We start from the raw sequence: 12,100 nt of genomic DNA on the forward strand, positions 1-12,100 counted from the left end.
CATTCCGGAAACATCCCCAAGGCTGTGGCTAAGCCATGCCTCCGCAATATCCTTTCTTTCAGGAGTGCTAGTTCTGCAAGGTTCGTGAAGAACTTCTGTAAAGTTTGGAAGGTAGGAGAAGAGGTACTCGCAGAAGTAAAGCTGTGAGGACGGGACGTGAATCATGCTTGGGTAGCTCAGTTGGTAGAGCACTTGCTCGCGAAAGGCAAAGGTCCCGAGTTCGAGTCTCGCCCCGGCACACAGTTTTAATCTGCCAGGAAGTTTCATATCAGTGCATATTCCGCTGCAGACTGAAAATCTCATTCTGGGAACGAAAAGTTGGTTCGCTGTGTCAGGTTTGTGGTGACGGAAGGGGGGGGGGGGAGGGAGGCACTTGCATGTGCTGTGGCGTGGGCGCAGGTGCTGCGAGGTAAGGTGAACTGCCCAAGGTTGAGTGGGAAAGTGTTAGACGAAAGTGTCTAATTGGAAAAATAGGAAATGAAAGTGGTTTTGTGAGTACTCGTATGTGGCAGTGGCACTTAAATCTAACACGGAACGTGTAGCCAGGGTGAATTAATGGAGGATATATGGAGGCTCAAACGGTTGGATGGTAGGATCATGACATATGGAGTTGCTCAGACTAAGGGGTGTGTTTACATATATGAGGTATCAGTTAAGATTCGGTTGGAGAGTGTTTAGCTTTACATTTATAGGAGTAATTTGATAGAACTGATTGCAGGTTTTAGGATTGTAGGTTAGGACAGTGATGGTACAGGTGGGTAGCTTTGTAGTGATGGCATGTGGGTGAGTTTTCGAGGTCAGAAATTAAAGTAGACGTTGTAGATGAGGTAGCTGTTACACCGGTAGGCTTGGGTTTGGGGTCAGGTACGTTCTGAAGGAGGTGATCTGTGGTAAATGAGTCATCAGAGAACATACTGACGGGGAATGTTGAACCAGAGTGGTGTTGAATCCGAGGCTCCTTCCGAATTTGGGAGTTGAGATTGTAATTTAGCTTTTGTTCGAATTCTCCTACCCTAATTTACAGGTCAACGCACTTGGCCTTAGACGGGAGCATCGGCAGCTTGTCAGCAGTTGGGGTTCTCTGCAAACTGGGGGTAGGGGGTGGGGGTAGTGACTTTTTCATGTATTTGGGTGTGCATGTGTGTGTGTGTGTGTGTGTGTGTGTGTGTGTGTGTGTGTGTGTGTGTGTGTGTGTGTGTGTCTGTGTGTGTGTACTAGCGCTGTTAATAATACATTGTGAGATCACATAAGGCTACACACAACATATTCACTACAAGTTCTCATCAAGGGCGAGTATTATTATTTTCGATATTGTTAACGCATTCTGTATTCAAGTGTCCGATAAATAAATCACTTTGGAATGTCTGTATGCACGAAAAATAAATTAGCAACACCTCGGTGTTACATTTAGAAGTATGTCAGGGTTATAACTAAATGTCTTTACGCAAGAATAATAATTTATGCTTTCGCGAATTCATGTGCAAAATACCTTTTGCGTGGTACACTTATTATTAATTCAAAGCTGCGAACTTTCTTAACTGTGAAAATCTCGTCACTTGAACAAAAGACAGTCATGAAAAGGCAACCACAAGAATGCTTTTATATCGATACGACTATTTGCAAAAAAAATCAAATTAACTTGACTTTAGTATGTTGACTCAATAACTTAATTGTAAACCCCCTCTATTTTGCTTTACGTCACTTAATATTGGAGTAATTTGAACAGGAAACTGCCATATTGCAAATGGCGGCTAACAATGCTAATTGTAACTCGCGCTATACCACACGTTATTAATCTATGAAAAAACGTAGAGTTAAATTTTCACACACGTAGGGATGATACCGCTGCTGAAATAAGTGGTTTGATTATAAATAACAGCATATATTTATCAGAAATTCGTTACAAGATATATGCGTCTCCATCCACGTCTTTTCATATGAAGCTTCGAACCAGAGAAAATTAATTATGAAAATCTACATCTATTGTTTTTATTGTTCCCCAAACATAGATTATCCTGCAATATCGATACAGCATTACATATAAATCACAGTGAGATAATTAATATTTTTGTGTACTCTTTCGCACACAGAATAACAGTTCGTTTAAACATTTAATGTAAACCATAAATAAGTGTTTCTCGTTCCCAGAGGACCAGTACAGCGGCTATGCGAGAGAAGGGCGGCATGTGGACAGAAAGTTATTGGAGGATGTCTTTGCAGCAGGTGGGTTTGGACACCAGGATACGATTACAGAATTTTCAGGAGGTATACGACCCAGGACAACCGGGAGATCCGGGAAAAACCCGGGAATTTTTTCATCCGGGAGAAAACCGGGAAAAACCCGGGAATTGTTTAGAATTCCGGTAATATTTCATTGTTTTAATTTTCAGTTAAATTTTTGTGATTTTGAATGGTAAGAACCAATGCTCAAACAAAGGGTATTACTGTATCCCGCTACTGCAGAATAATACTGCAGCAACAAAACATGAACGAAAAAAAAAATCTTAAGTTGCAAAGGAAATGCGATGTATACAACAACAAAACACAGTGCTCATACAAGCATCTGCCAACAGCAAAGTGTGTCAAAGGCTTTAGGAAGACTATGCAATGCTTCATAACAACAAATTGCTTCCGATGAGCGTGACGTGTGACAACTGTTTAAATTTGATTCGTTTGAGCAGTTGCGGGCGGGCTCTTGCGCATGCGCAGTTGAGTCTCGTATGAGTAGTGCCTTCCTTCGCTTCTGGTTACGGAAGTATGGCTGGGCGCCAGCACTTAATATTGCACCGGTTCGGAAATACAGTAAATCTGGCGCTGATGCCCAGAGCAGTCTGAGTTGTGGTGGGGAGATGGATCGTATCCACGTGAACTGTGTTTAAGTTCAGTCATGTTGTTGTTTCCTCTTGTTTCCTTTCTTATCTTAAATGATAACAAACGGATTTTTGCGGTCGGGAGTTATCAAATAAATTAAAATACGCTCACATGTTTACGGAAGGCTAAAATATGTTATTAGTTTTAGATTTTATTGCCACATTCATGACAGTCAAGCATTAATCGCCTTGCAGAACAATGAAATTATTTTTGTCGCTTTGCTAAAGAGGTTTGGCTTTCATTAATCTTTTCTGCTTTATTTGAAACGAAGTGTTTAATGTCACACTATTGGCTAGTTTCAACCGTTCGCTGCATTTCAAGTCCACGTATGTCATTATACCATAATAAAGAACCAAACATGAGATAATACAGTACTGGTAGTCCACGAAAATTTACATACGAATCTGGACATATGAATGTGCATTTTAAGCCGAATTAAGCATTTTAGTGTGGTTCACGAAATTCCGATGCTCTTGAAATATCCTCTGATGTCTTGTTTCTTTTATGACATAATGTAAGATCTTTTAATGTTTTACACATACGAACATGTGGGCTTCCTGCATCATCGTAGCTGCGTAAGCGCGGTGACGCCTATTGTCTGGCGCTTTCTTCCAACTGCTGAAACGAACCTATTTCTAACAGGTCGTAGGAAAATATTACGAATGGTGGTTTGAAAAGCGTTACATTCAAACCAAATTTCCTTTTACGCAAGATGAACTATGTGCGAGAATGTACGATGAATTTCCTAAATCACAAAGCGTTTGACTCTCATTTAAAAATCAACTCTTTGAGGACGACCATTTAGAAGAATTTCGAGCCCAGAAGATCAGACATTTACGTCGTTATTAAAAATTTTCCTGGCACATTTGTGTGATGTATCCTGAAGTGTAACAAGCGCAAAAAAGATCAACATTATATGTGGAAGCTTAGCTTCTCTTCCAGCTTATCAATCTTAGAGACCAATATTATGTGTGAATGCTATGTATATTAATTTAAACCATTAACTTTTCTTATTTGTGTGTTCGCGCTACTTAAGAGTGATCTTGCTATTGGCTGACTACATCACGTGTCCTATGCTGTCATCAGCTGGCGAGACCACATGACATGAGCCATGACTGGCTTACAAAAGCGCATCGCAATCTCGATTTCAATGCTTCGGAAAGAGACATGCAGTGTATGTTGGAATTTAAATTTATACCTTCGTAATACGGAAATATGCAGCGTACATGTTGGTGCACATCAAAGGTCTTTCAAAACGTGTTCCCCCCCCCCCCCCCCCCTGAGTTTAGTTTTCTAAAGTGGCGGGAAATTTTACGTCGGTATACAAAACCATAAAAATTCAAAGACTTGATGAGTTTTACAGTGCCGAGGAAGAGTATATTGTCACTTAACATGTAAAAAGTGTATTTTCACCCGGGCAAAAGTGTATTTTTAACCGGGAAATAGGGGAAAAATCCGGGAATTTTTTTTCCTGGTCCACGTATACACCCTGATTTTGCAGGTTGTGAGTTGTGGTATGTCGACGTCTGGGTAGAACATTTTTATTTTGGGGGATAAGAGTTTAGGATTGAGGGATTGGACACAAATTTTTGTTTCTAATTGCACAATACAGTATTGTTCATATAACTTAACAGGAATGTAGTCCAATAGGATAATATCTTCGACAAACACACCCATGACCTAAGGGTATGCCGGCACAGTAACTCATCGTGTTCAGTCAGAGGGTTAGCTGCCCTCTGTAATAAAAAAAACTGGGTTGATGGATCAACGACGAACTGAAATGGGTGTCTTGCGACGTCCACCCCGAGCAGATACAACGAACGAAAACGAATAAAATGAGATTTAAAAAAAGGGTAATTGCTATTAAAAACAGTCTTGATCACGATTTATTTAACAAGTAGTGATTCTCCAACAGAAAGAGGTTCCTACTCAATGGTCTGAAGATGACCACAGTAGTGGTCGAAACTGGTCACCTTGTTAAATAAATCGTGATCAAGACTGTTTTTAATAGTAATTATTTATAAGACATTGATCACTGCTGTTCCCATAATGCATTCAAAAGTAATTTAAAAGAAGGGTATTGTCTTTGGTTCATAATCAAAACGTTCCTGGTCCCGGGTACGAACACAGCTCCCGCTCAAATTTTGCATAAAAAGCATCAGCATCTTCCAAGATAAGAAGTCACTCTAATTCATCCAACAACGTTGTCAAGAAGGACGGAGGAGCGAACAGAGGTTCAGGACACTTTCCTGCCCTTGGTGAGCAAAACTGCCCCTTAAGACGGAAGAATCAACAATGATCAACAGCATGAGGATCAGGAGGCAATGGATACCACTGCATTAAAGACACGTAATGTGTATCACAGGAAATATGGTCTGTACTTGAAAAAGTTGCCAAAAAGTATCCGGACGAGTCTCCCGTTCGGATCTCCAGAAGTGGACTGCCAAGGGGGAGGTGACCATGAGAAGAAAGATTGAATAACCAACGAAAAGATAACATTCTGTGACTCGGGGTGTGGAATGTCAAAAGTGGTAGTGAAGCCAGAAAATCTGAAAAGGGAAATAAGGCTCAGACTAGATACAATGGGGGATCAATGAAATGAACTAGAAAGAAGACAAGGATTTCTGGCAAGATGAGTCTAGGGTAATATCAATATCAGCAGAAGATGTCATAAGAAGGGTAGGATTCGTTGTGAATAAGAAAGCAGGGCAGAGAGTGAGTTAATGTGAACAGTTCAGTGATTCAGACCATCACCAACGACGATAGTTCATGTATACATGCGGTCTTTGCGAGCTGAAGATGAAAAGGTGTATATGAGGATAGTGAATGGGTAACTCAGTACGTAAAGGGAGATGAAAATTTAATAATCATAGGGGGACTGGAATGCGGTTGTAGGGAGAGGAATAGACGAAAGGGTTACGAGAGAATATTGGCTTGGTACTAGGAGTGAGAGGAGAGATATACTAATTGAGCTCTGCAATACTTTTCACTTCGTAATAGCGAGTACTCTGTTCTAGAATCACAAGAGGAGGAGGTATACTTGCAGAAGGCTAGGAGATACAGAAAGATTTCAGTTAGATTACAGCATAGTCGGGCAGAGATTACGATATTACTGAATTGTATGACGTACCCAGGAAGAGATACAGACTCAGGTCACAATTTAGTAGTGATGAAGAGTAGGTTAAAGTATAAGAGACCATTCAAGAAGAAGAATACATGCACGAAGAAGTGGGATACAGATTTAATAAGGAATGAAGAAATACACTTGAAGGTGCCTGAGGCTATGGATACTGCGATGAGGCTCTAAAATGGCTCTAAGCACTATGGGACTTAACATCTGAGGTTATCAGTCCCCTATAACTTAGAACTACTTAAACCTAACTAACCTAAGGACATCACACACATCCATGCCCGAGGAAGGATTCGAACCTGTGACTGTAGCGGCAGCGCGGCTGCGATAGGGAATGGCTCAGTAGCAGTTTAGTTGAAGAGGGATGGGCATAACTAAAAAGGGCAATCACCGATGCTGGGAAGAAAAACATACGTACAAAGAAGGTAACTGCAAAGAAACCACAGATAATATAAGAAACACTTCATTTGTTCCTTGGAAGAAGGAAGTACAAAAATAATCAGGGAAATACGGCAATACAGATATGTAAGTCACTCAGGAATGAACTAACAGCAAGTGTAGGGAAGCTAGGGCGAAATGGCTGCATGAAAAATGTGAAGAAATCGAAAAACAAATAGGGTCAGCAGGATTCACCCAGCTACAGAAAATTCAAAATCACCTTAGGAAATTTAAAGGGAAAGGTGGTAACCTTAAGAGAGGAATGAGAATTCCACTGTTAAATGCAGAGGAAAGAACGGATAGGTGGGAAGAGTACAATGGAGGCCTCTATGAGGGGGGAGGACTTGTCTGATGTGATAGGAGAAGAAGCAGGAGTCGATATAGAAGGGATAGGAGATCCAGTATTAGAAGAGGAATTTAAAAGAGCTTTGAAAGACTTAGCATCAAATAAGACAGAAGGCATAGATGAACTTCGATCAGAATTGAAGTGGCTAGAAACGACTGTTCACTTCAGTGTATAGAACGTATGATTCTGGCGGTATATGGTCTGCCACACAATTCCGAAAATTGCAAGAGCTGACAAGTGCGAGAGTTATCGCACAATCAGCTTATCAGTTCACGCATCCAAGTTGCTGTCAAGAATAAAACACCGCAGAGTGGAAAAGAAAACTGACGATGTGTTATATGATGATCAGATTGGATTTAGGAAAGCTGGAGGCAGCAGAGAGACAGTTCTGACGCTGTGGTTGATAATGGATCCAAGACTAAAGAAAAATCAATACACGTTCACTGGATTTGTCGATCTGCAAAAGCGTTCGGGTGCGTCAAATGGTGCAAGATGTCGGAAATTGTCAGAAAAACGGGAGTAAGCTATAGGGCAAAGACGGGTAATAAACAATATGTACAAGAGTCAAGAGAAAACAATAAGAGTGGAAGACCAAGAACGAAGTGCTTGGATTAAAAAGGGTGCAAGACAGGGATGTAGTCTTTCACCTCTACTATTCAATCTATACAACGAAGAAGCAATGACAGAAACAAAAGAAATGTTGAAAAGTGGAGCTGAAATTTAAAGTGAAAGAATATAAATAAGTTCGCGAATGGCATTGCTATCCTCAGTTACGGATCTGTTGAATGGAATAAAAAGTCTAAAGAGTACAGAAAATTATTTGAGAGTAAATCGAAGAAAGACGAAAGTAATGAGAAGTAGCAGAAATGAAAACAGTGAGAAATTTAACATCAGGATTGGTGACCACGAAGTAGATGAGATTAAGGAATTCTGATACCTAGGCCGGAAAATAACCCAGACGGACGGAGCAAGGACTTCAAAAGCAAACTGGCACTGGCAGAAGGGGCATTCATGGTCAAGAGATGTCTACTACTACCTAAAATAGGTCTTAATTTGAGGAAGAAGTTTCTGAGAAAGTACGTTTGGAGCATAGCATTGTATGTTAGTGAAAGATGGGCTGTGGGAAAAAAGCAACAGAAGAGAATCGAAGCATTTGAGATGTGGTGCTACAGACGAATGTTGAAAATTAGGTGGACTGATAAGGTAAGGTATGAGGAGTTTCTCCGTAGAATCGGCAAGGAAATGTATATGTGAAAACGCTGATAAGAATAAGGGACAGAATGGTAGGACATCCGTTAAGATATCATGGAGTAATTTCCATGGTACTAGAGGGAGGTGTAGAGGATGACAGCTGTAGAGAAGACGGAGATTGGGATCATTCAGCAAGTAACTGAGGATGTTGGTTGCAAAAGCTACTCTGAGATGAAGAGGTTGGTTCAGGAGAGGAATTCATGGCGGGCTGCATCAAACCAGTTAGAAGAATGATTGTATTATTGGCGATAGTTGTTTACAGTGTGTGTTTTCGTTCTGCAGACATCGCATTGTGGTTACCGCATAGCCTCACCTACGGAGAGTTTAATTTGCGACGCACAGCGCTCTGTCGTCTCATTACTGCCTTGAAAATGACGGACTGTTCACTTGCCGAAGTATCGGTGAGTGTCGAAGACTGTACCTGGCTGCATTCCCGGTAAGATACGAATATTTGAACATTAGATCGCTTGAAAAAGCTCAAGATACAAAACACTACACTGTCCTGCCTGAAAGTATCCAAACACTTGTTACTAATTATTAAACTGGGTGTGTTCATCCTTCGCCTTATTGACGTCTTGAAATCTGCTTATTTTAACCCCCTGCTAGATAGACTGCTGGTAGCATCTTAGAATTCAGGAGTGAGACCTGCAGATTTCATGCAATTCTGTACTATCAGTGTCCCCTATGCTCGGCGGTGCCTGTTTGTCAGTGTATGAGAACTGCCTTCGCCTTCCCACGTCATGGCCACATCACCAGCAGCCGAAACATGTAGCGTTAGAAGTGTCGAAATGTTGGTGAAGAATTCGTTACCCAGGTGATATCCAACGACTAGTCCACATTCAAAGACCCTCAGCTCTCCTGACTGATCCATTCTGCTGTTACCTCTTCTCTAGTGAGAACACTCCGCCTCCTTTTATACAGCGTTCTATGCTGGTGAGTCTGCATCTTGCGACAGTTAGGCTCTCCCGAGGTAAAGCCAGGTCTGGCGGTTTGGCAACACGGCAGACGTCAACAGTACAGCAACAACATACTTGCGGTCTGGCTTGCGGAGTGCTGTACTCGAACAGGCACCACCAATACTGTTGCAGTATTTCTTTATGGCGGTCAGGAGAACAGAAATAGAGCGAAACAAATAACCTTCCATTCGTCTGGTATTTAGGAGGCTACCCGGGAGCATGACAGGAGGAGGAGGAGGAGATTAGTGTTTAACGTCCCGTCGACAACGAGGTCATTAGAGACGGAGCGCAAGCTCGGGTGAGGGAAGGATGGGGAAGGAAATCAGCCGTGCCCTTTCAAAGGAACCATCCCGGCATTTGCCTGAAGCGATTTAGGGAAATCACGGAAAACCTAAATCAGGATGGCCGGAGTCGGGATTGAACCGTCGTCCTCCCGAATGCGTGTCCAGTGTGCTAACCACTGCGCCACCTCGCTCGGTCGGCAGCATGACAGACAGCTTAGTTGTCACTATAGTGAAGTGAAGGGATCGGCAGTTACCTCCGGGTCCTATGAGCGGTTGTCCACTCATTTATTACCAGTCAATGTTTATCGAGTATTCTTCGAATGGCCTTCCAGATTTCTACTGTAGTTTATGAATATTTGCAGATGGAACTATGCTCAGCAAGCCGCCTAGTCTGCATTGGACTTTGAATCAGGAACATACAGCTTTTCAGTTTGGACTTTGCTTCTCAGTGACCTTTAGTGAACATGTATATTTTATCCAGAATGTATTCATATGATTCTAACTCTACAAGTTTTGCCTCGAAAAAATATGGTGTCTTTTATTGTCTTGCATGTAGTTACGTAGCCACCTTGGAGAAACTATTTGGCGTGCAATAGAGCACTCCGTGACTGACCTCACTTTCTCCATCGATGAAACACTTCGTAGTTTACACTTATATTTCAGATAACTCGCATGATTTTTATTGCACATGTGGCACCCAAGAGAAGAACAAAGAATGGAAAACCAACAACAAAGTGCTCGGATTACAAAGGGTGAACGATAGCGATGTAGTCTGCCGTCCCCATCGTTTAATCTACTCATCGAATAAGCAATGATGGAATCACGTATCAGTGGATAGAGAATCTCTACAAGTAGTCGGCGAAATTCTATAACTCGCTCCAAATGTTTTCAGTAGGTCGTAAAGCACGTCTTCTTTGTGGGTATACCATCCGTGTAAACTCACTGAGCCATGTTGATATACCAACAAATCACGCAAATTAATTCACTGTATGGTCATGAACTTCTCGAAACCAGATAGCTCCTTCCTGCTACGTTGTGTTATCCCCACGTCATCCAAACTTCCTGTGCTGATCCCACACAGCCGAATATGGATTACTGGAGACTGAGATATCATCCGTCTGCTTTGACCAATGACGTCATCACCATGGTGAAAACCGCTGTCTCGAGCTTATCAAACAAAGCGACCGAAACATCGATCACAACACCCGCAAAAATACAAACACCACGCGAACTAGTACACTGACTAAACCCAATGAAATTACGGGGACAACCGCGGAAAAGGGTTTAGGGTGAGAACAAAATAAAAATTCAAAAATAAAAACCCAACACTTTAACAAGACCAAAACAATCGAAACTACCTAAAAAAACAAGAAAAAAGCGAACTACAAAACCATGCAAAAAACACCATAAGATCACTGTATTCCAGTCTCCATTTAAACTATTTAGCTCATAGTCTATCGTCCAGTTCACCTACATAGCTCAATGGTAGACCACAATACCAATAAACCCTCCGCACAGCTACAAAAGCCTGTATTCCAATCTCCAGTTCACCACTATAGCTCAACCCTAGGCCAGGATGCCAGTGAGCCCTCCCCATAACTGTAAAATCCGGTATCCCAATTTCCAGCTCAACTATATAGTCATACGGTAGACTAGAATACCAATAACGTGCCATTACTCCTCCGCCCCCCACACACAATCACAGAAGCTGCTATCCCAACCTTCAGTGCACCTACATACCATAACCATTCAGTAAAAGTTCACTTACGGTGTGAGCGGCTTTTTCTGTTGCATGTTGCATTTTGTAACTGTATGTATGGTGAATAATTGGATGTGAACATGACAGATGGTCAGTCGGATAGTACAAGACGGCGCAAGCCATAAGAAAATAGTTTTTGAAAAACATCGTAAGTGAATCAGTGTTTTTTAGTTAAATCATGGGATAAGGTAGGTGAATCAGTGGTTATTAATAATAGAGTTGCGTGTTCGATATATTAATAAACACTATCACACATACCTCCTACTTCAATTTAATTAAAAACATTGATCCACACACTCGGTGTTTACGCAGGCACGTAGGAGTAAAGTTTGAATTTTACGACATATTGTGTTTTACATGACAGCATTCTGCAAATACATTCCATTGTGCCACCACGTAACTTCGTAGACTTCACATCACATTAAATGTAGCACATTAAATTGCACACTAACGTACCTCACAAAGACATCGCCACCACATAATTAAGCTACTAAAGGATGGCAATTCTTCATACAACGCGTCCAAAACAAACATACCGAAGTTCGATGACATCATGCAACACATCGTGGCACATCGCAACCACATAATGGGTCAAAGCAGACGGGTGATATCCTACAACCAAATATACCCGCCGTAGCACATACACATCACACCATAGCCCTGGCTTACGTCAGTTGTAGTGGGTAATGATTGCCTGGTCTCAGAACTACACCATCTTCAGTCCTCTCAGGAGACCAATGTGCTCTTTAAGGGCGCGAGAAACATTTTGTCAGGTGAGCTACACACCTACATCTACATACGTGCCATGCGCTTCACAGTCAAGTGCCTGTCAGAGTGTTCATTGAACCACCTTGAAGCTATTTTTCCACCTATCTTCTCTCGAACAGTGCGCAGGAAAAACGAGTACTTAAATCTTTCTGTGTAAGCTCTGATTTCTCTTATTTTATTACGATGATCATTTATGTCTTAGTAGGTCGTTTTTGGCATTTGGGGGACAAATTTGTGGACGAAATTTAGTGAAAAGATCCTGCCGCAATGAAATACGCCTTTGTTTTAATGACTGCC

At 41.6% G+C, this 12,100-nt stretch overlaps 1 protein-coding gene across 1 annotated transcript in view; it reads left to right on the plus strand.

The window, feature by feature from the left end:
* Positions 1 to 12,100, plus strand: part of LOC124805498 (protein O-mannosyl-transferase TMTC2-like) — a 941,575-nt gene that overhangs the window by 371,610 nt on the left and 557,865 nt on the right. The gene's annotated exons all lie outside the window — the stretch shown is intronic.

The sequence above is a fragment of the Schistocerca piceifrons genome, chromosome 7 (genome assembly GCF_021461385.2).
Source record: "Schistocerca piceifrons isolate TAMUIC-IGC-003096 chromosome 7, iqSchPice1.1, whole genome shotgun sequence".
Classification (NCBI taxonomy): domain Eukaryota; kingdom Metazoa; phylum Arthropoda; class Insecta; order Orthoptera; family Acrididae; genus Schistocerca; species Schistocerca piceifrons.